Source organism: Parasteatoda tepidariorum, chromosome 6 (assembly GCF_982258835.1).
Source record: "Parasteatoda tepidariorum strain Cologne lab strain chromosome 6, Ptep-v5.0, whole genome shotgun sequence".
NCBI lineage: Eukaryota > Metazoa > Arthropoda > Arachnida > Araneae > Theridiidae > Parasteatoda > Parasteatoda tepidariorum.
Genome location: NC_141760.1, coordinates 114824354 through 114847928, shown reverse-complemented (window position 1 = coordinate 114847928; position 23575 = coordinate 114824354). Strand labels below are relative to the sequence as shown.

The 23575-nt window shown below is 32.6% G+C and overlaps 2 long non-coding RNA genes across 5 annotated transcripts; both read right to left on the bottom strand.

The window, feature by feature from the left end:
* Positions 1-1293: 1293 nt before the first annotated feature.
* On the bottom strand, positions 1294-5008 carry LOC147808315 (uncharacterized). Of its 3 annotated transcripts, none has more exons than XR_015434838.1 (3): positions 4438-5008; positions 2214-4367; positions 1294-2117 (listed from the first exon to the last, which is right to left on the bottom strand). It is a non-coding gene; the product is annotated as an uncharacterized LOC147808315 (long non-coding RNA). The 3 variants fall into 3 exon arrangements; XR_015434839.1 differs by lacking the exon at positions 4438-5008 and having other exon boundaries at positions 2214-3920; positions 3991-4386; XR_015434837.1 differs by lacking the exon at positions 4438-5008 and having other exon boundaries at positions 2214-4431.
* Positions 5009-6104: 1096 nt separating this feature from the next.
* On the bottom strand, positions 6105-14257 carry LOC147808314 (uncharacterized). Of its 2 annotated transcripts, XR_015434841.1 has the most exons (9): positions 12955-14257; positions 12061-12884; positions 11614-11990; positions 9967-11543; positions 9073-9896; positions 8626-9002; positions 8179-8555; positions 6532-8108; positions 6105-6461 (listed from the first exon to the last, which is right to left on the bottom strand). It is a non-coding gene; the product is annotated as an uncharacterized LOC147808314 (long non-coding RNA). The 2 variants fall into 2 exon arrangements; XR_015434840.1 differs by lacking the exon at positions 12955-14257 and having other exon boundaries at positions 12061-12938.
* Positions 14258-23575: the final 9318 nt, after the last annotated feature.

Here is a 23575-nt window from a genome sequence, read left to right as displayed (position 1 = left end):
GAAAGCATTAATTATTAGATATGTTTCATAATTAAAAACAAAAAAAAGTATATGCATTTGAAATGTATCATTTGCCCTTTATTTTTAAAAGTTCTCTCAAAATCGAATGTTCTTTTAGCCGCACATTTTCAATGCTGCTACTTTCTCAAAAAGAGTAATTCTTAAAATTTGTTCATGAAGAATGTGAATGGAAAAAAAAAAACTTACTTTGTATTGTACTAACTTTGTACTGTGCATATTATTTATTAAGCATGATTATTCTTTTTCTTCTTATAATCAAAATTTTTATGCAGCAACTCGTAAATAGAAATAATGATTTTCGTAAATAAAAATACAATCGAACCTCTATTTAACAAAATCACCAAATCCCAATAATAAGTCCGTAATGGAAAATTCATTAAATTCAAAATCACCTTTTAAAATACTTCAGCAACGCAAAACAGGTTTTAAATTCATAAACACTGGACAATTAAAACAGCAATTAATGCACTTTTATCTTGTAAACTAGTATCTACTCTTTATTTTATAAATCTTAAAATCTGAAAGGAAAGCAAGAATAAAGCAAAACATTATCCAGTGTTACACTATCATGTTGTATACATTTTCAGCTAAAAAAAGAAAAAAACTAAATTTATGCATAAAATTATAGCTGCATTTATTATAAGAATAATTTTAAGCATACATTACCACACGCGCTCTTAAGTTTAATTGCTACTGATAAAATCCGTTAATTTGAACTGAATTTTTCATTTGAAATGCAAACAAAGGGGGATTTTACTGCTTTTTCTAAAAGTGAAGTGGCTACGAAAAACAATTCAAGGTCATTTCATTCATAAAATGCTTTTAACAAGTTTGAAATGTTTTGGGAAATAGGAGATCGCAAAGAAAAGTTGGATAAATTCACTCCGGAATTTTTCAAGTTATTTTACGAAGAAATTTCGAAAATGTTCCTCGAAAAAATTCGTAAAATAGAGAAATTCGTGAAATGGAAGTTCGTTAAATAGAAGTCCGACTGTATTTTATACAGCAATTCATAAAATTAAAGATGCTAAAATAAACCAATTATTAATCATCTGAATTGAATCTTACTGAATCGGAGACTTAAATATTGAAGTCATTCTTTCGAACAATTAAGATTTGCACTCACTTCGTGGAAATTCGATCTAGAACAAAAACTTACTCAATTTGATATCATTTATTCTTCTTATGTTCCCTTATCGGAAAATTTCATTATAAATCTTAAATGAATCCTAGGAAAAAGATAGTCAAACAAAAAATAATCAAAAACTAAATTGCAAGTATAACACTTTTATTTGTAACTAATTTGTAATATTACAACACAAAAATGAAATAGAAATTTAATCTGTACATTATGTAAAAAGTTTAACACAAATTAAAAAATTGAACTTCAATAATCCAATAGCAAAAATTTCACAATATCAAATACACGATATCAAAATTATACAATACAACACCCTATCAAAATGCGCTACCAATTTAAATTGAATAAATTTGAAGTGGCAAACTACAGAAAAAAACAAATTTCAAATACAGCTATAACCCTTATGATCAATAAATATATTACATAGAATAGATTACATAGAACAGAACATATTACATAGAATAGAAATATATTACAGTAAATTAAAGTTTAAAAACTTTGCTGAAAGAACAAAGCAAAAGACAATAAAAGCTTTGGTGACTGAGAGCAGTTAATCTGAAGGTTTGCTTTAAATTATACAATCTGACATAAAAATGTGATAAACATAATTTTTCTCAAGAGACAAGGAAACACCTGGATCATACTAGCCTTCATGGAGGACTTTGTTGCAACTAACCCGCATTTGCGTTACATGGAGAGGAAAACCATGAAAACCTCCCACGGTTAGCCCGACGGTGTGGGGATTTTTAACCCACTATCAGTCTACCACTAAGGACATTTTATGTCAGCACTGTTTTCTGTGCGAAGTTATACGTAAACAGCAGCAGATTCTGGCGAGTCTAACTTGAGCCACCTCATTGGGAGGGTAAAAACGAATCTGTTCTTTTCCCATTTGGTAAAGACTGCAGAACAACTTCGAGAAGCTCTTTCATCTGGATATCACAAACTCATGAATCTGAAAAATTATCAATATTCAATTTTTGCAAAATAAGATTCAGTTTACATAGAGAAGGCTTTGGATAAGAGAAAAAAATAAAGGTTATCGTCTCACCTATTAGACCAGCAAGGAAACAAGTTCTTTTGTCGGAAGAAGTCATTCAGTTCTCGAGATAGAAAACTGCATGAAAAGCTGCACTAATTCTTTTTTCCGAAGCTTGTGCAGTTGTAGCTTCCCAAAACGTGTCCATCAGCCGCATATCAAGAATACAGTCAATTCTGAAAAATACAACACACACAAGCAGTATCTATGCACAAAAACAAAAGGAGAAATTAAACTAAAGCAATAAGGTAAAATAAACCAATATTTAAACCAGCTTCGAAAGAAAAAAAATACTCAATTAACTTTAAAAGTTTGAATTTTAAACCAGATTTAAGTACCTTTTAATGTTATCATCATACATATATATTATTGTACAGTGAGAAAACGCTACGTTGGCGTTTTATACATTAATTTTCCTTTTGTGCTTTAATTTTCATTCAATTTTGAATGCTTTTGCCAATTACAGAAGATTTCTTAGAGTTAATTTTAAGAAATGACAAAAGAATGCAAACAATCAATTAAGAGTTCCAGTTGAGTTTTAATTTAGAAACGAAACGATCAGAAGAAACTAAATCCATACTTAAAAATAATCATAAACAATTTCAATAATCTGCAAATTTAAAAAGATAAATGAAATAAGATCTTTAAATATGCTCAGAGATAAAAATCCATCAGAAATAGATTTAAAATAAAGTTACACAATTTAAATAACTTTGAATAATTTCGTTACAAGATTAATTGAATAATTTTAATTGAATAATTTACGATTTAATAATTATAGTCTTTCAATATTATGCTAAAAACTTAAATATAACAAGTTTTAAATGTAACTACTTATTTTTACACAGATTTCTTACCTTGATAATTAGTGCTTCCATACATTGCAAAATAATAAAAACTAGTTTATACCTGCTTCAATCAACACTAGGTTTATTTCTTTCTCATAGAATCGAATTCTGTTGACTTAAAATGGGTTAACACTAAAAAATTTAATCCCAAAAAATTGACTCACTAACAAAAATTCGGTAATTAAAAATTAGCTTTCTTGAAAAATTCCGTTTAACCGTTTGAGTGCGGATGTGCCAAAAATGCGGAAATCTTGTTTTGAACCAAAAATGCGGAGACACTGCTGTTGGTTAGTATAGGTTGGTTAGTGGTTGGTAGGTAGTAGTTAGTAGTAGTTGGTTAGTAGTTGGTTAGTAGTGTTGTACGCATTTCATTCCGCACTCTTAGCATATATAAGAAAACTCTTCAGCACTCAAACGGTTGATAGTGAGAAAAGTGAAATTAAACTTAGGGTAATTCTAGGCCAAGTGAAACCTCATCAGAACGCATAAGCGATTTACTCTACAGCCGCTCGTGGGCCAAAGACTTTCGTCATTAATATCTTCAAATCGTTCCGTTTTCCATAGACACGTCTTAATCTTTACCATAAAAATGATCTGATGAAGTTTTAGCTTCCCGAAACGTGTCCATCAGCAGGATATCAAGAAGACAGTAAATTCTGAAAATACAAGACAAAAAATCTGGTCCTACGCACAAAACAAAAATAAATTAAAAAATCTAACCCAATCAGAAAGAATAAACCGATAGTATAGATAGTGTTCTCTACACTAAGAATCGCTGCAAGCTCTTGACTGACTACACCTCCGGGTAGCTGTTTTTGAGAATTTTGAAGCCAAAAGGATCACAATAAGATGACCATTCTGCTTTGAGATGCTAAAAATGAAAAGCGTATTAAGTGAAAAGTTCTCGGAAGGAGAAGGAAGAGAAAAAGTTACCATCTTACCTATTAGGCCAGCAAGAATGCGATTGAGTACTTCGTCATTAATATCTTCAAATCGTTCCGTTTTCCATAGACACGTCTTAATCTTTACTATAAAAATGATCTGATGAAGTTTTAGCTTCCCGAAACGTGTCCATCAGCAGGATATCAAGAAGACAGTAAATTCTGAAAATACAAGACAAAAAATCTGGTCCTACGCACAAAACAAAAATAAATTAAAAAATCTAACCCAATCAGAAAGAATAAACCGATAGTATAGATAGTGTTCTCTACACTAAGAATCGCTGCAAGCTCTTGACTGACTACACCTCCGGGTAGCTGTTTTTGAGAATTTTGAAGCCAAAAGGATCACAATAAGATGACCATTCTGCTTTGAGATGCTAAAAATGAAAAGCGTATTAAGTGAAAAGTTCTCGGAAGGAGAAGGAAGAGAAAAAGTTACCATCTTACCTATTAGGCCAGCAAGAATGCGATTGAGTACTTCGTCATTAATATCTTCAAATCGTTGAGTTTTCCGTAGACACGTCTTAATCTTTGCCATAAAAATGATCTGATGAAGTTTTAGCTTCCCGAAAAGTGTCCATCAGCAGGATATCATGAAGACAGTAAATTCTGAAAAATACAACACACAAAAGCAGTATCTATGCACAAAACAAAAATGATAAATCAATGGAGATAATCAGACAATTTTGATGTAGCCCAAGATTTTGAACAGTATATAAGCACAGGTTCTAAAAGTTTTTATTTTTTGCAATTTTATACTTCATTATTTATATTTTCTAATATTAAATTTGATTTTCAAATAAAAGCATTTCGTTATTAAGAAAGTGTTGTCCCGTACATATAAATTTAGAAACGAAACGATCAGAAGAAACTAAATCCATACTTAAAAATTATCCTAAACAATTTTAATAATCTGCTAATTTAAAAAGATAATTGAAATAAGATCTTTAAATATACTGAGAGATAAAAATCCATCAGAAATAGACTTAAAATAAAGTTACACAATTTAAATGACTTTGAATAATTTCGTAACAAGATTAATTGAATAATTTTAATTGAATAATTTACGATATAATAATTTTAGTCTTTCAATATTATGCTAAAAACTTAAATATAACAAGTTTTAAATGTAACTACATATTTTTACACAGAGTTTTCTTACCTTGACGATTAGTGCTTCCATACATTGCAAAATAATAAAAACTAGTTTATACCTGCTTCAATCAACACTAGGTTTATTTCTTTCTCATAGAATCGAATTCTGTTGACTTAAAATGGGTTAACACTAAAAAATTTAATCCCAAAAAATTGACTCACTAACAAAAATTCGGTAATTAAAAATTAGCTTTCTTGAAAAATTCCGTTTAACCGTTTGAGTGCGGATGTGCCAAAAATGCGGAAATCTTGTTTTGAACCAAAAATGCGGAGACACTGCTGTTGGTTAAAACAGGTTGGTTAGTGGTTGGTTGGTAGTAGTTAGTAGTAGTTGGTTAGTAGTTGGTTAGTAGTGTTGTACGCATTTCATTCCGCACTCTTAGCATATATAAGAAAACTCTTCAGCACTCAAACGGTTGATAGTGAGAAAAGTGAAATTAAACTTAGGGTAATTCTAGGCCAAGTGAAACCTCATCAGAACGCTTAAGAGATTTACTCTACAGCCGCACGTGGGCCAAGGACTTTCGTCATTAATATCTTCAAATCGTTCCGTTTTCCATAGACACGTCTTAATCTTTACTATAAAAATGATCTGATGAAGTTTTAGCTTCCCGAAACGTGTCCATCAGCAGGATATCAAGAAGACAGTAAATTCTGAAAATACAAGACAAAAAATCTGGTCCTACGCACAAAACAAAAATAAATTAAAAAATCTAACCCAATCAGAAAGAATAAACCGATAGTATAGATAGTGTTCTCTACACTAAGAATCGCTGCAAGCTCTTGACTGACTACACCTCCGGGTAGCTGTTTTTGAGAATTTTGAAGCCAAAAGGATCACAATAAGATGACCATTCTGCTTTGAGATGCTAAAAATGAAAAGCGTATTAAGTGAAAAGTTCTCGGAAGGAGAAGGAAGAGAAAAAGTTACCATCTTACCTATTAGGCCAGCAAGAATGCGATTGAGTATTTCGTCATTAATATCTTCAAATCGTTCCGTTTTCCATAGACACGTCTTAATCTTTACTATAAAAATGATCTGATGAAGTTTTAGCTTCCCGAAACGTGTCCATCAGCAGGATATCAAGAAGACAGTAAATTCTGAAAATACAAGACAAAAAATCTGGTCCTACGCACAAAACAAAAATAAATTAAAAAATCTAACCCAATCAGAAAGAATAAACCGATAGTATAGATAGTGTTCTCTACACTAAGAATCGCTGCAAGCTCTTGACTGACTACACCTCCGGGTAGCTGTTTTTGAGAATTTTGAAGCCAAAAGGATCACAATAAGATGACCATTCTGCTTTGAGATGCTAAAAATGAAAAGCGTATTAAGTGAAAAGTTCTCGGAAGGAGAAGGAAGAGAAAAAGTTACCATCTTACCTATTAGGCCAGCAAGAATGCGATTGAGTACTTCGTCATTAATATCTTCAAATCGTTGAGTTTTCCGTAGACACGTCTTAATCTTTGCCATAAAAATGATCTGATGAAGTTTTAGCTTCCCGAAAAGTGTCCATCAGCAGGATATCATGAAGACAGTAAATTCTGAAAAATACAACACACAAAAGCAGTATCTATGCACAAAACAAAAATGATAAATCAATGGAGATAATCAGACAATTTTGATGTAGCCCAAGATTTTGAACAGTATATAAGCACAGGTTCTAAAAGTTTTTATTTTTTGCAATTTTATACTTCATTATTTATATTTTCTAATATTAAATTTGATTTTCAAATAAAAGCATTTCGTTATTAAGAAAGTGTTGTCCCGTACATATAAATTTAGAAACGAAACGATCAGAAGAAACTAAATCCATACTTAAAAATTATCCTAAACAATTTTAATAATCTGCTAATTTAAAAAGATAATTGAAATAAGATCTTTAAATATACTGAGAGATAAAAATCCATCAGAAATAGACTTAAAATAAAGTTACACAATTTAAATGACTTTGAATAATTTCGTTACAAGATTAATTGAATAATTTTAATTGAATAATTTACGATATAATAATTTTAGTCTTTCAATATTATGCTAAAAACTTAAATATAACAAGTTTTAAATGTAACTACATATTTTTACACAGAGTTTTCTTACCTTGACGATTAGTGCTTCCATACATTGCAAAATAATAAAAACTAGTTTATACCTGCTTCAATCAACACTAGGTTTATTTCTTTCTCATAGAATCGAATTCTGTTGACTTAAAATGGGTTAACACTAAAAAATTTAATCCCAAAAAATTGACTCACTAACAAAAATTCGGTAATTAAAAATTAGCTTTCTTGAAAAATTCCGTTTAACCGTTTGAGTGCGGATGTGCCAAAAATGCGGAAATCTTGTTTTGAACCAAAAATGCGGAGACACTGCTGTTGGTTAAAACAGGTTGGTTAGTGGTTGGTTGGTAGTAGTTAGTAGTAGTTGGTTAGTAGTTGGTTAGTAGTGTTGTACGCATTTCATTCCGCACTCTTAGCATATATAAGAAAACTCTTCAGCACTCAAACGGTTGATAGTGAGAAAAGTGAAATTAAACTTAGGGTAATTCTAGGCCAAGTGAAACCTCATCAGAACGCTTAAGAGATTTACTCTACAGCCGCACGTGGGCCAAGGACTTTCGTCATTAATATCTTCAAATCGTTCCGTTTTCCATAGACACGTCTTAATCTTTACTATAAAAATGATCTGATGAAGTTTTAGCTTCCCGAAACGTGTCCATCAGCAGGATATCAAGAAGACAGTAAATTCTGAAAATACAAGACAAAAAATCTGGTCCTACGCACAAAACAAAAATAAATTAAAAAATCTAACCCAATCAGAAAGAATAAACCGATAGTATAGATAGTGTTCTCTACACTAAGAATCGCTGCAAGCTCTTGACTGACTACACCTCCGGGTAGCTGTTTTTGAGAATTTTGAAGCCAAAAGGATCACAATAAGATGACCATTCTGCTTTGAGATGCTAAAAATGAAAAGCGTATTAAGTGAAAAGTTCTCGGAAGGAGAAGGAAGAGAAAAAGTTACCATCTTACCTATTAGGCCAGCAAGAATGCGATTGAGTACTTCGTCATTAATATCTTCAAATCGTTGAGTTTTCCGTAGACACGTCTTAATCTTTACTATAAAAATGATCTGATGAAGTTTTAGCTTCCCGAAACGTGTCCATCAGCAGGATATCAAGAAGACAGTAAATTCTGAAAATACAAGACAAAAAATCTGGTCCTACGCACAAAACAAAAATAAATTAAAAAATCTAACCCAATCAGAAAGAATAAACCGATAGTATAGATAGTGTTCTCTACACTAAGAATCGCTGCAAGCTCTTGACTGACTACACCTCCGGGTAGCTGTTTTTGAGAATTTTGAAGCCAAAAGGATCACAATAAGATGACCATTCTGCTTTGAGATGCTAAAAATGAAAAGCGTATTAAGTGAAAAGTTCTCGGAAGGAGAAGGAAGAGAAAAAGTTACCATCTTACCTATTAGGCCAGCAAGAATGCGATTGAGTACTTCGTCATTAATATCTTCAAATCGTTGAGTTTTCCGTAGACACGTCTTAATCTTTACTATAAAAATGATCTGATGAAGTTTTAGCTTCCCGAAACGTGTCCATCAGCAGGATATCAAGAAGACAGTAAATTCTGAAAATACAAGACAAAAAATCTGGTCCTACGCACAAAACAAAAATAAATTAAAAAATCTAACCCAATCAGAAAGAATAAACCGATAGTATAGATAGTGTTCTCTACACTAAGAATCGCTGCAAGCTCTTGACTGACTACACCTCCGGGTAGCTGTTTTTGAGAATTTTGAAGCCAAAAGGATCACAATAAGATGACCATTCTGCTTTGAGATGCTAAAAATGAAAAGCGTATTAAGTGAAAAGTTCTCGGAAGGAGAAGGAAGAGAAAAAGTTACCATCTTACCTATTAGGCCAGCAAGAATGCGATTGAGTACTTCGTCATTAATATCTTCAAATCGTTGAGTTTTCCGTAGACACGTCTTAATCTTTACTATAAAAATGATCTGATGAAGTTTTAGCTTCCCGAAACGTGTCCATCAGCAGGATATCAAGAAGACAGTAAATTCTGAAAATACAAGACAAAAAATCTGGTCCTACGCACAAAACAAAAATAAATTAAAAAATCTAACCCAATCAGAAAGAATAAACCGATAGTATAGATAGTGTTCTCTACACTAAGAATCGCTGCAAGCTCTTGACTGACTACACCTCCGGGTAGCTGTTTTTGAGAATTTTGAAGCCAAAAGGATCACAATAAGATGACCATTCTGCTTTGAGATGCTAAAAATGAAAAGCGTATTAAGTGAAAAGTTCTCGGAAGGAGAAGGAAGAGAAAAAGTTACCATCTTACCTATTAGGCCAGCAAGAATGCGATTGAGTATTTCGTCATTAATATCTTCAAATCGTTCCGTTTTCCATAGACACGTCTTAATCTTTACTATAAAAATGATCTGATGAAGTTTTAGCTTCCCGAAACGTGTCCATCAGCAGGATATCAAGAAGACAGTAAATTCTGAAAATACAAGACAAAAAATCTGGTCCTACGCACAAAACAAAAATAAATTAAAAAATCTAACCCAATCAGAAAGAATAAACCGATAGTATAGATAGTGTTCTCTACACTAAGAATCGCTGCAAGCTCTTGACTGACTACACCTCCGGGTAGCTGTTTTTGAGAATTTTGAAGCCAAAAGGATCACAATAAGATGACCATTCTGCTTTGAGATGCTAAAAATGAAAAGCGTATTAAGTGAAAAGTTCTCGGAAGGAGAAGGAAGAGAAAAAGTTACCATCTTACCTATTAGGCCAGCAAGAATGCGATTGAGTACTTCGTCATTAATATCTTCAAATCGTTGAGTTTTCCGTAGACACGTCTTAATCTTTGCCATAAAAATGATCTGATGAAGTTTTAGCTTCCCGAAAAGTGTCCATCAGCAGGATATCATGAAGACAGTAAATTCTGAAAAATACAACACACAAAAGCAGTATCTATGCACAAAACAAAAATGATAAATCAATGGAGATAATCAGACAATTTTGATGTAGCCCAAGATTTTGAACAGTATATAAGCACAGGTTCTAAAAGTTTTTATTTTTTGCAATTTTATACTTCATTATTTATATTTTCTAATATTAAATTTGATTTTCAAATAAAAGCATTTCGTTATTAAGAAAGTGTTGTCCCGTACATATAAATTTAGAAACGAAACGATCAGAAGAAACTAAATCCATACTTAAAAATTATCCTAAACAATTTTAATAATCTGCTAATTTAAAAAGATAATTGAAATAAGATCTTTAAATATACTGAGAGATAAAAATCCATCAGAAATAGACTTAAAATAAAGTTACACAATTTAAATGACTTTGAATAATTTCGTTACAAGATTAATTGAATAATTTTAATTGAATAATTTACGATATAATAATTTTAGTCTTTCAATATTATGCTAAAAACTTAAATATAACAAGTTTTAAATGTAACTACATATTTTTACACAGAGTTTTCTTACCTTGACGATTAGTGCTTCCATACATTGCAAAATAATAAAAACTAGTTTATACCTGCTTCAATCAACACTAGGTTTATTTCTTTCTCATAGAATCGAATTCTGTTGACTTAAAATGGGTTAACACTAAAAAATTTAATCCCAAAAAATTGACTCACTAACAAAAATTCGGTAATTAAAAATTAGCTTTCTTGAAAAATTCCGTTTAACCGTTTGAGTGCGGATGTGCCAAAAATGCGGAAATCTTGTTTTGAACCAAAAATGCGGAGACACTGCTGTTGGTTAAAACAGGTTGGTTAGTGGTTGGTTGGTAGTAGTTAGTAGTAGTTGGTTAGTAGTTGGTTAGTAGTGTTGTACGCATTTCATTCCGCACTCTTAGCATATATAAGAAAACTCTTCAGCACTCAAACGGTTGATAGTGAGAAAAGTGAAATTAAACTTAGGGTAATTCTAGGCCAAGTGAAACCTCATCAGAACGCTTAAGAGATTTACTCTACAGCCGCACGTGGGCCAAGGACTTTCGTCATTAATATCTTCAAATCGTTCCGTTTTCCATAGACACGTCTTAATCTTTACTATAAAAATGATCTGATGAAGTTTTAGCTTCCCGAAACGTGTCCATCAGCAGGATATCAAGAAGACAGTAAATTCTGAAAATACAAGACAAAAAATCTGGTCCTACGCACAAAACAAAAATAAATTAAAAAATCTAACCCAATCAGAAAGAATAAACCGATAGTATAGATAGTGTTCTCTACACTAAGAATCGCTGCAAGCTCTTGACTGACTACACCTCCGGGTAGCTGTTTTTGAGAATTTTGAAGCCAAAAGGATCACAATAAGATGACCATTCTGCTTTGAGATGCTAAAAATGAAAAGCGTATTAAGTGAAAAGTTCTCGGAAGGAGAAGGAAGAGAAAAAGTTACCATCTTACCTATTAGGCCAGCAAGAATGCGATTGAGTACTTCGTCATTAATATCTTCAAATCGTTGAGTTTTCCGTAGACACGTCTTAATCTTTACTATAAAAATGATCTGATGAAGTTTTAGCTTCCCGAAACGTGTCCATCAGCAGGATATCAAGAAGACAGTAAATTCTGAAAATACAAGACAAAAAATCTGGTCCTACGCACAAAACAAAAATAAATTAAAAAATCTAACCCAATCAGAAAGAATAAACCGATAGTATAGATAGTGTTCTCTACACTAAGAATCGCTGCAAGCTCTTGACTGACTACACCTCCGGGTAGCTGTTTTTGAGAATTTTGAAGCCAAAAGGATCACAATAAGATGACCATTCTGCTTTGAGATGCTAAAAATGAAAAGCGTATTAAGTGAAAAGTTCTCGGAAGGAGAAGGAAGAGAAAAAGTTACCATCTTACCTATTAGGCCAGCAAGAATGCGATTGAGTACTTCGTCATTAATATCTTCAAATCGTTGAGTTTTCCGTAGACACGTCTTAATCTTTACTATAAAAATGATCTGATGAAGTTTTAGCTTCCCGAAACGTGTCCATCAGCAGGATATCAAGAAGACAGTAAATTCTGAAAATACAAGACAAAAAATCTGGTCCTACGCACAAAACAAAAATAAATTAAAAAATCTAACCCAATCAGAAAGAATAAACCGATAGTATAGATAGTGTTCTCTACACTAAGAATCGCTGCAAGCTCTTGACTGACTACACCTCCGGGTAGCTGTTTTTGAGAATTTTGAAGCCAAAAGGATCACAATAAGATGACCATTCTGCTTTGAGATGCTAAAAATGAAAAGCGTATTAAGTGAAAAGTTCTCGGAAGGAGAAGGAAGAGAAAAAGTTACCATCTTACCTATTAGGCCAGCAAGAATGCGATTGAGTATTTCGTCATTAATATCTTCAAATCGTTCCGTTTTCCATAGACACGTCTTAATCTTTACTATAAAAATGATCTGATGAAGTTTTAGCTTCCCGAAACGTGTCCATCAGCAGGATATCAAGAAGACAGTAAATTCTGAAAATACAAGACAAAAAATCTGGTCCTACGCACAAAACAAAAATAAATTAAAAAATCTAACCCAATCAGAAAGAATAAACCGATAGTATAGATAGTGTTCTCTACACTAAGAATCGCTGCAAGCTCTTGACTGACTACACCTCCGGGTAGCTGTTTTTGAGAATTTTGAAGCCAAAAGGATCACAATAAGATGACCATTCTGCTTTGAGATGCTAAAAATGAAAAGCGTATTAAGTGAAAAGTTCTCGGAAGGAGAAGGAAGAGAAAAAGTTACCATCTTACCTATTAGGCCAGCAAGAATGCGATTGAGTACTTCGTCATTAATATCTTCAAATCGTTGAGTTTTCCGTAGACACGTCTTAATCTTTGCCATAAAAATGATCTGATGAAGTTTTAGCTTCCCGAAAAGTGTCCATCAGCAGGATATCAAGAAGACAGTAAATTCTGAAAAATACAACGCTCAAAAGCAGTATCTATGCACAAAACAAAAGTGATAAATCAATGGAGATAATCAGACAATTTTGATGTAGCCCAAGACTTTGAACAGTATATAAGCACAGGTTCTAAAAGTTTTCTTTGCAATTTTAATCTTCAATCTTAATTTGAAAAATGAGTAAAAACTACATCAGAATTTTTCTAAGTAATGTATGTACGCAGTGTTTTTTTAATTACAAAACATTTGAAAATTTTTAAAAGACAAAACATCTTCCATTTGTTAAATAGTCGAAAAATTTTCGATTTCAAATAAATTAAAAATGTTTCTTAAGTCAACAGACTCAGAATTTCTGTAAGTACGGAAAATTAGATAGTTTTTGAAAGTCAATACAATTTGAAAATTATTCTAAGTTCAAAAGTACAAACAACTTGATCTTTCGAAAGAAGAAACAAAAATTTTCTAAGTGCCATCAGAATTTTTCGAGGTACTAACAGTAGGAAATTTTTTCCAACTTACAGCTTATGTAATGCGATTCTTTATACACCCATTTTTTAAAAACTTTAAAAATTTCCAAAGTACCAACAACTTCAAAATTTTCCTGATTCTAAACATTTTCAGAACTTTTAAAGCCAACAGATTCTAAATTTTTCAAAGTGCAAAAAAATGGAAAATTTTTCAAAATCAGTTTGAATTTGTTTGAAAATTTTCCCATGACCCCAAACACCTACTGCTCCTTATATGTTCGTTTTTTCACACAAAAAAAATTTCTACGCACATACAACTTCAGAATATTTCTTCCAAAAAAAAAAAAAAAAAAACAGATTCAGAATTTTTCAAACAAATTTTAATTTTTCAAAGCCAAGATAATTTTTAAAAAAAAATTTTGACTTCTTGTATACCAATTTCTTCCAACTAAAGTAATTTTTTATGTTGAAACATTTTCATAACTTTTCACAGAACAAATTTAAGTCGGGAACAAAGTCGGAACAAGTTGAAAATTTTTTCTACCACCAAACTTCTGCAACTCTTAAAATACCTTTTTTTCTCAACTTTTAAAAACTTTTAAAAATCACAGAACTTCAAAATATTTCTGAGGAGAAAAAATTTTGAATATTTTTCGAAGTCAAAACAATTCGAAAGTCATTCAAAGTGCAAACATCAGAAATTTTCTAAGTGCAAATGATTTGAAAATTTTTCTAACTTCAAATTAACAACTAATCAGAAAACTTTGGTACACACATGATTAAAAATGAGACGTAGTTATCAAAAACTACATTTATAGAGTGACGTTAAGAGTTTACTTAACATTTTTTAGGTTAATGTAAAAGGCGCCAGTATTTTGTCTATATTTCCAAACTGTTTCTTAATAAAACTAATTTTTAACGGAAAATTGTTAAAGAGACATAATTACACTATATTACTGATAATGAGTATGCAAATTTATCAAGTTTTGTCAAACTCGCAAACCATTTTATTCCACTGAATATAATTATCACTTAGTTAATATAGTAAATGTGTAATAATCATCTAATTAAATTTAAGCATTGCGACTAAGAAATTATTTTAACAGTTTAGAATTATTAGACATAACATTTAAAATTAATAAAAATATAATCTCTAAAGAAGGGTTCATTTAGAAATTAAACCAATGCAATTATAAAGCCTTATAGGGAAAACAATAACTCACACATTAATTTAAATATTGAAAACATAAAATTATACAAGCTTGAGAAAATTTTTAAGTCCCAAAAATAAAAACAATTCCACCACTTTCGATAGATATAAAAAATCTTCCTTCCAATAAACCTTAGCTAAAGAGGGGATCTCACAAATATATCTCAATTTCGGAAGGTTGTAATAGTTATGTTAAGTTGTATTTATCCTACTGCGGCAGTAGCCGAATTTGAAATATTTTTTTATCAGACTCATTATTTACGAACACATTATTTGAACAGAACTAATACATACAATCAATCCTCTAGAATGATCATTTTCCATTAACCACCAGTTGATAAAATGCAAGAGCAGAACAAGAACTGTTACATTAAAAAAAAATTATTGAAAATAATAAATTTCGTATAGAAAAATATTTTAAGTCATAGAAAAGATTTTATGAAGAAAGTGGAAATAAAATAAATAAAATAAGCAGAAGAATTAGGAGTATTAAAAAAATTATTAAATTAAAAATATTTTAAGTAATCTTATTTAATTAAAGATTATTAACCAGAATTAAACATTACAGTTTATCTACATTCAGAAAAATAAATAATTCTTTCCCCACCAGAGCCCCATAAGTATACCGTCATGTACAGCGATAAGACTAGAGGTCATTGAACTGGGGTAGTAGCCCCGATTTTCCCCAACCCGATTTTCCCCAACTTTTAATTTTCATCTATATTGTCTGTTATATACAGATGTCACAGAGTTTAAACAAGTATCAAAAGGATGCAATCAAAAATATGGAGTTCAAGTTAAGTTTTAATCGTTAAGAAATGAAACGAACAGAAGTATACATCAAAATTTAAAAATTGATTTAAACAATTTTAATAATCTGTAATTTTAAAAAGATATTAAAATACTCTCATAAAAAGTTGAAATTTTACATAAAATCTATTAATATATATTTTGTTTAAATCTAGAAGATTTGGAATACTTTAATATTGTCAAAAGCAAAGTTCTTACAATATTATGTTAAATAAAATTAACTACACATTTTTAATACCGCGTTTCCCTCCTTCGCATGCTTTCATGCTTTATAAAAAAAATTATATGAAACTAACCCGCATTTGCATTGAATGGAGATTAAAACCACGAAAACCCCCCACGGTTAGTCTCACTGCAGGGGGACTAGCCTATGATCCATCTACCACTGAGGATATTTAACGTCAGGACATTGATTGGTGTTAGCCGGGTACGGAATTCTTGTAGACCAGTCATCGCTGGGATTCGAACCCAGTTCACCTCATTGGAAGGCGAACGTTCTATCCCCAAAACCCCCAAGTCACTCTTAATGGCTTAGAACGTTTACAATCTGATGATTAAAAGAAAAGACAGAAATCTCGTTGTATTAAACTATTACTAGATCTTTGCTGACATCAGAAACCTGGAGTAGGTGAAAATCAAAAGAAACTAGTCATATACGAGAGCTAAGTTGGATTCTGTGTAACAATGATGGGGGCAACATACAGAGAGGCAGGTGTTATCCATTACAGTCAACTACAAATTTGCTGAACACATCTGATTTATCTTCCATAACATTTAGAGCACTAATTCTCTTTTTTTTTTGTCGTGGCACTCTAAACGATTTCGAAATTCAATGTGAAAGAAAATTAAATTAGTTTACTTATCTGTAAGACACTGTAAAATAGTTTATAATAATTTTGAATGAGAAAATATGTACTACAAAAACAGTAAGTTTATTAAGAGATTCCTTACATTAACTGTTATTTTATTATTTTTTTGCTAGTTATTAATTGTTAGCTTGTTTTTTGTTTGTTATGCTTTGCTAATTTGCTTTTATGACTATTGATTGCATAGCTTATTTTAATTGTTGCCTTTTATTTCCTTTTGAAAGTTATTATTTATCTTGCTTTCTTTTGTTAATTAATAATTTTAATAGTCATTCAATTTCTTATTTCAAGATTGGCAGAGGCAGGACCATCGCCTACAAAGATGTTCACACTCTTAAAATTTATAAAAAGTATATACTTTAATTTAAACTTTACTCGTGATAAAAAAAAAGCTTTATAATTTTTACTATAAACATTTCTAAAATTTGGCGACGCACAAATGGAAAATAGAATTCATGGGAAATAGAATATAACAAGATGTTCGCGTTTTCAATACTGTACAGGAAAGTTTCTCATACAGGGTGCGTTCTGAAAGTAATGCGCGTGATTTTATTGTGACGCGACTATCAATCGCAGCGCACTCAGATTGGTCTAAAAATGTGGTGGGAGATTTGCCCTTCCAAACAAGCCTGGTTTAGTAGGAGCAGTAGGACGTGTCTTTGCGCTAAGTCTTTTTTTTCGATCGAGTCACAGCGTGATGGAGTGTTCGCTGGAAAGCGATAAAGTTTTGTGTGCGGTTTGAGAAGAATGCGACGGAAACTCACATTCTTCAAGACGCCTTTAAGGTGAAATGCATTTAGAGATCTCAGTGTGGAAGGCGGTACAAGGAGGGTCGGGAGAAGGTCACCGACGAGCCTCGTTCTGGACGCCCAGCAACAGATGAAAACGTCCAGCGTGTGTGTGAAGTTTTGAAGTCAGACCGTCGTGGGTCACCATTATTAATGGTCACCCACTTATTGACCGCAGCCAGGGATGATTGACTTCTGTATTCTACTGGAAACGGTGTCTCTACGATCAGTTCACTGCAAGACCAGATTTGTTTAAAGCAAGTCAGAGGCAATTTATATTGTTGGTTGTGAATAACAGTATACAGCATGTACAGCTCATTGTGATTTCATTTACTATCATTATATTGCACACTGAATCCTATAAACCATTTTGTAAAAGCTAGTATATTTTCAGACAATTTTGATTTAGCCCAGGATTTTGAACCTTATATAAGCACTGGATAGAAAGGTTTTTGGCAATTTTAATTTTCAATATTTATATTTTCTAATATTAAACTAAATTTTCAAATTAAGAAATTTCGGTATTAAGGAAGTGTTGTCCGTTCATATAAATCTGAAGCTTTTAAAAGCTAATCTTAAGAGCCTGATTCAAGTTAAGCTTAAAATTGGAAAAATATCATAAGTTAATATTTTCAAATGTAATATCCTATCCCTTATCTATGAACAATAAATATCCCGGAAAATATTGTGAACGTCGAAATCAATTCCAAGCACCTATAAACGTTCTTTTTCTAAGATTAAACTTTAGTACAGAGCCGGGTGGCTTTTCAGGGCACGGATTGGTAACCTTTAGCTACAATCCAGGACCTTACTCTACCCTACCTCAGCCCTTCAACTAGAGAGGGAAAAATAATTTAACAGTCAAATATATTTAGCTGTAAGAGCCAGAGTTCTTCAGTGACTTAGGGTCACGGACATGTGGGCTAGTATCACATGTCCAGGACCACCCAGTTCTTTTGACACCCTGGCTCTTACTGCACTGAAAGAACGGAAAAGTTCCGAAACGGCTAAACAAGCGTGAAGCTCGAAGAGGGAGCAGAACGGCCGTGTACCACCCCCCGATTCGGATTTCACACTTGTTTAGACCAATCCATTGAAATTTTTCCGTTTCATAATACGTTCATCGCTTCACAACAACACTTGTCAAAATTTTTTTTAGTAAATATCAGACAAAAAGTTTTAATTGTGAACGTTTATAGTCTTAAAATTCCCTAATGCTTGAAAAGTAACTTGTGCACTTGCTGCTTCTTAGATAGTCATTATAAAATACAGGCACTTCGACTATTTACTGACCAATCAAAAATTGTGAAAGTAAAATACAGAAAAAAGCATTGTTGCTGAAAATAGTTCTCTAAATGGATTTTATAACCTTTCACTTCTTATAAACTTCGTTCAATAAACCTAACTTTGAGTTTACGACTATTAATGTTTAACTCCGTAATTTTGTACCCAGTCCAGAAGACAAGGGAACTCCTGGATCAATCATTGGATGAAATTTATCTTCGTGGAGGACCTTTTTAAATGGAACTAAACCGCATTTGCGTTAAGTCAAGAGGAAAACCGCGAAAACCTTCGATGGTTAGCTTGACGGCAAAGAGGCTCTAAACCATGACCCCTCTACCACTGAGAATATTTAACGTCAGCACAATGGTTGGTGCATGCCGGGTACGGAATTCGTAACGACCAGCCATATCTGGGATTCGAACCCTGATCATCTCATTGGTAGACGAGCGCTGCATATCCCCTGAAGAACCACGGCTCTCTTAATGGACTAAAAACTTTTTTTACAATCAAATGATTGAAAGAAAAACAGAAATCTTGTTATATTTAACTCTCATTAGACCTATGCTCCCATGTGGCTCAAAAACCTGGGCTATGTGAAGAATCGAAATAAATTGGTCATATTCGAGAGATAAATTAGATTCTGTGCACAGTTAGTAACAATCTGATTTAACTTCCATAACAATTAGAGCAGTAAATTTCAACCTTTTTTGGTCGCGGTACACTTTTAACTATTTTGAAATTTGACGACACACAAGGAAAAAAAGTTTAAAATTTATTTATTATAGGGTTTATAATAAACAAACTAAAATAGATCATAATTTTGAATGTGAAAAGAAATATGTACTACTAAAGCAGTACTTTTATTATTGATTTATCGAATGTTTATTTAGAAATTTCTCTCTACCAGTTTATTTCTAGTTCAGGAAGGATGCTGGTCAATTTAATTTTAGGCACATAACTCAAATTGAAATTTGAGCACTCTAGTCGTTCGCAATTTGGTCGAAATGTTAATAGACTATAATTCTAGATTGTTAACAAAAATGGTGAAAATTTTGATTGTAGTCCGAAGACTTGAAATTCTGTTTTATCAAGCGCTCTCCTGAAGTTATTCTGAGCACTCTAGCTCGTGTAGAAACTGAGTCAAATGTAAATTAATTCTCTCGTGAATATAGGGCTATAAATTTTGTTTGTTAAGGCGCAAGAAACTATTTAAAATTGTGTTTTAATTGGTCACGGAACGGTCGGTCACTGCTGTAACTAATCATAATTTGCAAGATTCTAGTGTAAACATGAAATTTTAAAAAGTAGAGCAAACTCGTTATGAGACTGGTTCATAATAATTTCAGTATATGCGTACAAGGTCTTGTAAAGCGATGTAATGAAAGAAAGTAAATTTATGTTTTTTGATGTGAGTCAAAAGCGTCACCATTAAATGATTTAATTTCGATTTTAGTCAGAATTTCTGGAGAGAGAAACAGCTTCTTAGTTACACGATACGGTTAAAATAAAAGGGACTTCTTCATGTCAGACTAATGTTTCGGGGGGGGGGGATCATTAAGTTCGTGGTTTAAATGGAAGGTGATAACATTTGGTGATATTAACAGTGGTGACATTTAAAAATATGACGCATTTGAAATGTATACAAATATGAAATATCTGTTTCAGTACCTTCATGGTATCTACTTAATAAAAACTATCCCTAATTTTTCAGTAAAATTGAAACTGAAAACTTTACTGGTTTAACAACTTGAAATAATTTACTACAACCTTTACTAAAATTTACATTCAAAAATTTCGTTTGCAAGCAATTGTATCTTAGTTATGAAATTTTATGTTTATTTAGTTACAAACTTTATACACTATCTGGCCATTAATGACCGGACACCCCTCATTTCGGATACACGTGGCGTAGGGCCGCCACGCGCCTAAATCACAGCTTTAACCCTTCTAGGAAGGCTATCCACTAGGTGTTGGTACACGGCGGCAGGTATCGCCCGCCATTCCTCCTGTAAGGCTGAGAGCAAGGTCGCAAGTAGAAACTTTTTCGTCCCTCAATGAAATAGATATACCACAAAAACAAATTGAAAGAAATGTTATATTCCACAAGAACAAATTGTTAAGATAAGGCGTTCTGCATTCTAATTCCTCATAAATCTATCACTCCTTATCTCCCCTTCTGCTGACCAGACGAGTGGTCCTCTCGCCGTTCAATCCCCTTCCTCTAGCGTCCACCATGTAAAAGGGGGCGACCGCAAACGATTTGTAGCTTACAAATTATCAATTTGTAATTGTGGGATATCTATTTCACTGACGAAAGCAAAAGCAGCCTGCTCTCGCCGTAACATGGCGAGGAGTTGAGTGGTGGTTTTGAGGCATTGTGGTCTGGCCCTGAACCGGCGCTTCAACTTATCCCAGAGATGCTCAATTGGATTGATGTCGGGACTTTGGGATGGCCAGTCAAGCTCTTGCACCTCCATTTCATCAATCCAGTCCGTGATGGCATGTGCTTTATGAATGGCAGCGTTATCGTGTTGAAACACAAACGGGCCATTACCGAACTGTTGCAACAGGGTGGGAAGCGCCAAATTGTCCAGGATGTCTCTATACCTTTCTGCGTTCAGGGTTCCACGAACTAACACCAAGGCTCCAAGGCCAAACCATGAGAAACAGGACCAAACCATAATTCCTCCACCGCCGAACTTCACAATGGGGACAATGCACACCGGTAGGTACCATTTTCCGGGCATTCGCCAGGTCCACACTCGTCCATCAGGTCCACATCTCGTTTACCTATTATTTGTGTGGATACCTGTTCATACCTACAGAAATTACAAAAAGAAAAAAGAAAGTGTTTTGTAGAAATGTATGTATCAGTCAAGGTTAGCATGTGGTCAAAAAGGGGTGCCCCAATAGTGGGTCTCCTACTTTTCACCAAACCCACCTCTAACCTAAGAGATAATTAATGATGTGGCAACGAGAGTCCATTTGTAGGGCTCAATAACATCACCGTTATTGAGCCATTTTTCGAAAATGTCTGAAATCTTCCAGAAATGTGGTAATCTCCTGGTGTATAAAAATTATCTTTATAATATATATGTAGAAAATATACGAGCGAAACAATTTATTGGACATCAATTATAGGGCAAAATTGATGAAAAAAATGGATTTATAAAAAATCTCATGAAAATCAAGGCCATGCACCAGATTTCGACAAAAGGAAAGAATTTTATAATAAATTGAGGAGTAGGTTCGAAGCAGAATTTTGTGAGGCAGTACCCAAAATATACAGGTAAGCAGTTTATTTTAATAAATATTATTATCTTCATTATAATACCCAGCTTAATATTTTACACTGAATTCGCTTTTAAAATTTTTCAATGGAATTTATACGATTAGTATTATTTAAGCATTCATTTCATTTTCATGTTTTTGATATCTTTGTTTGATATAAGTGTAAAATAATTGAAAATTTAATTAAAAAAACTCATTTAAGGCCGGAAACAAGAGTTATAAATCACATATTTAATAAGAAAATTGCTCATTCATTTTATTCAGTCAACAGACATTCAAAACTTTTTAAAGTGTTAAACATATTGCTAATTAATTAATAAAATTATTTTTATATTAATTTCAAAACATAAATTTTTATGTAAATTTAAAAGTTTAACTTGTAAATTTATAAATGCCATTTAAAAAACACACAAACAAAACGCATTCATTCATCCACGGATCAAAATTTTGACGTGTGCCGGAGCACGATCTAACTCCAATCCAGAACCCCCAGACGTATCGACTCACTCGGAAGAGTTTGTGACCCCGACAGATTTAGTGTGCACCTTGCACCAGTTATCTGAGGATCGAAATTGTGATATCGGATCCTTCTCAGGGAGATTTCAAAAATTATCGCCAATATTAAAAATGTGTAATTCTAGTGCGACGGAACTACTACAATTACTTCAGAACAAAAATGAACGCTCCCTAAAACGCACACACATGCGCAAATGACTAATATGTGAATATTGAGTCGCTGTGGCTTAGGTTATAGAGCGTTCACCTTCTCATGAGAACCAGATTCGAATCCCAGTGCTGACTAGTCGATACGAGTCCTGCACCCGGCTTGCACCAACCACAGTGCTGACGTAAAATATCCTCAGTGGTAGACGGATCATGGGTTAAAGTCCCCTTGCCGTCAGACTAACCGTGGATGGTTTTCGTGGTTTTCCATACATTTATCGCAAATGCGGGTTTGTTCCGTCAAAAAAGAAACTTGAAAGCAGCTTATGAGATATTTTTAAACGAAGCTTGACCTTTCCGATTAAGAATTCATTTAAAAGCATTAAAAACTAATTTTACGGCAAGTTTGCGGTGTGTTAAAATTTTTAATTAAAGTTAATTTTTTCTATTCGAATTTGAATGTTAAAGCGAACTTTTTATGGTGTCTGGCAACCACAACTCTGGCAGGAAAACAAATTTTATAATAAAAATTTTAAACTTTCCAAAACAGAATCGGATGAATGGTAGACAATTTTACGTTATTAATTTATGTATCGAGATAATTAACACTGAAATTTATAAAGATAGTTTTAATTATTTTGAACTCACCAATGGCCGCCTACGATCAGCTCAACAATAAAAACGATCATTACATTTTAGACTCGATTTTGGGATTGAAGATTGGATTTCTTTTACTAGATCAAGAGATTTTTCTTCAAAAGTAGAATAATTGTAAATTATTCTAATTTAAATCAGGAGTTTCCAAACAATTCAAGATCAATTACTTTGCTGATTTAGCTTTACTTATTACACACTTTTAGCTAAATCAATTCGGGTTCAGCTCGTTAAATAAAACTAAATGCTATTAACTTATTTTTAATGTTTGTGCCTTTAATTAGAATATATAAGGTCTGCTCTCATGAAGAACACGCTGATTGAGGGTTGGTACACCTTTTAAATCATTTTCCGTTTACATATAATTATTAGTATTATATTCCTAATAAACGAAATTTCATAACAATTTCTTAATTTTTGTCATGTTAGAAATTTTA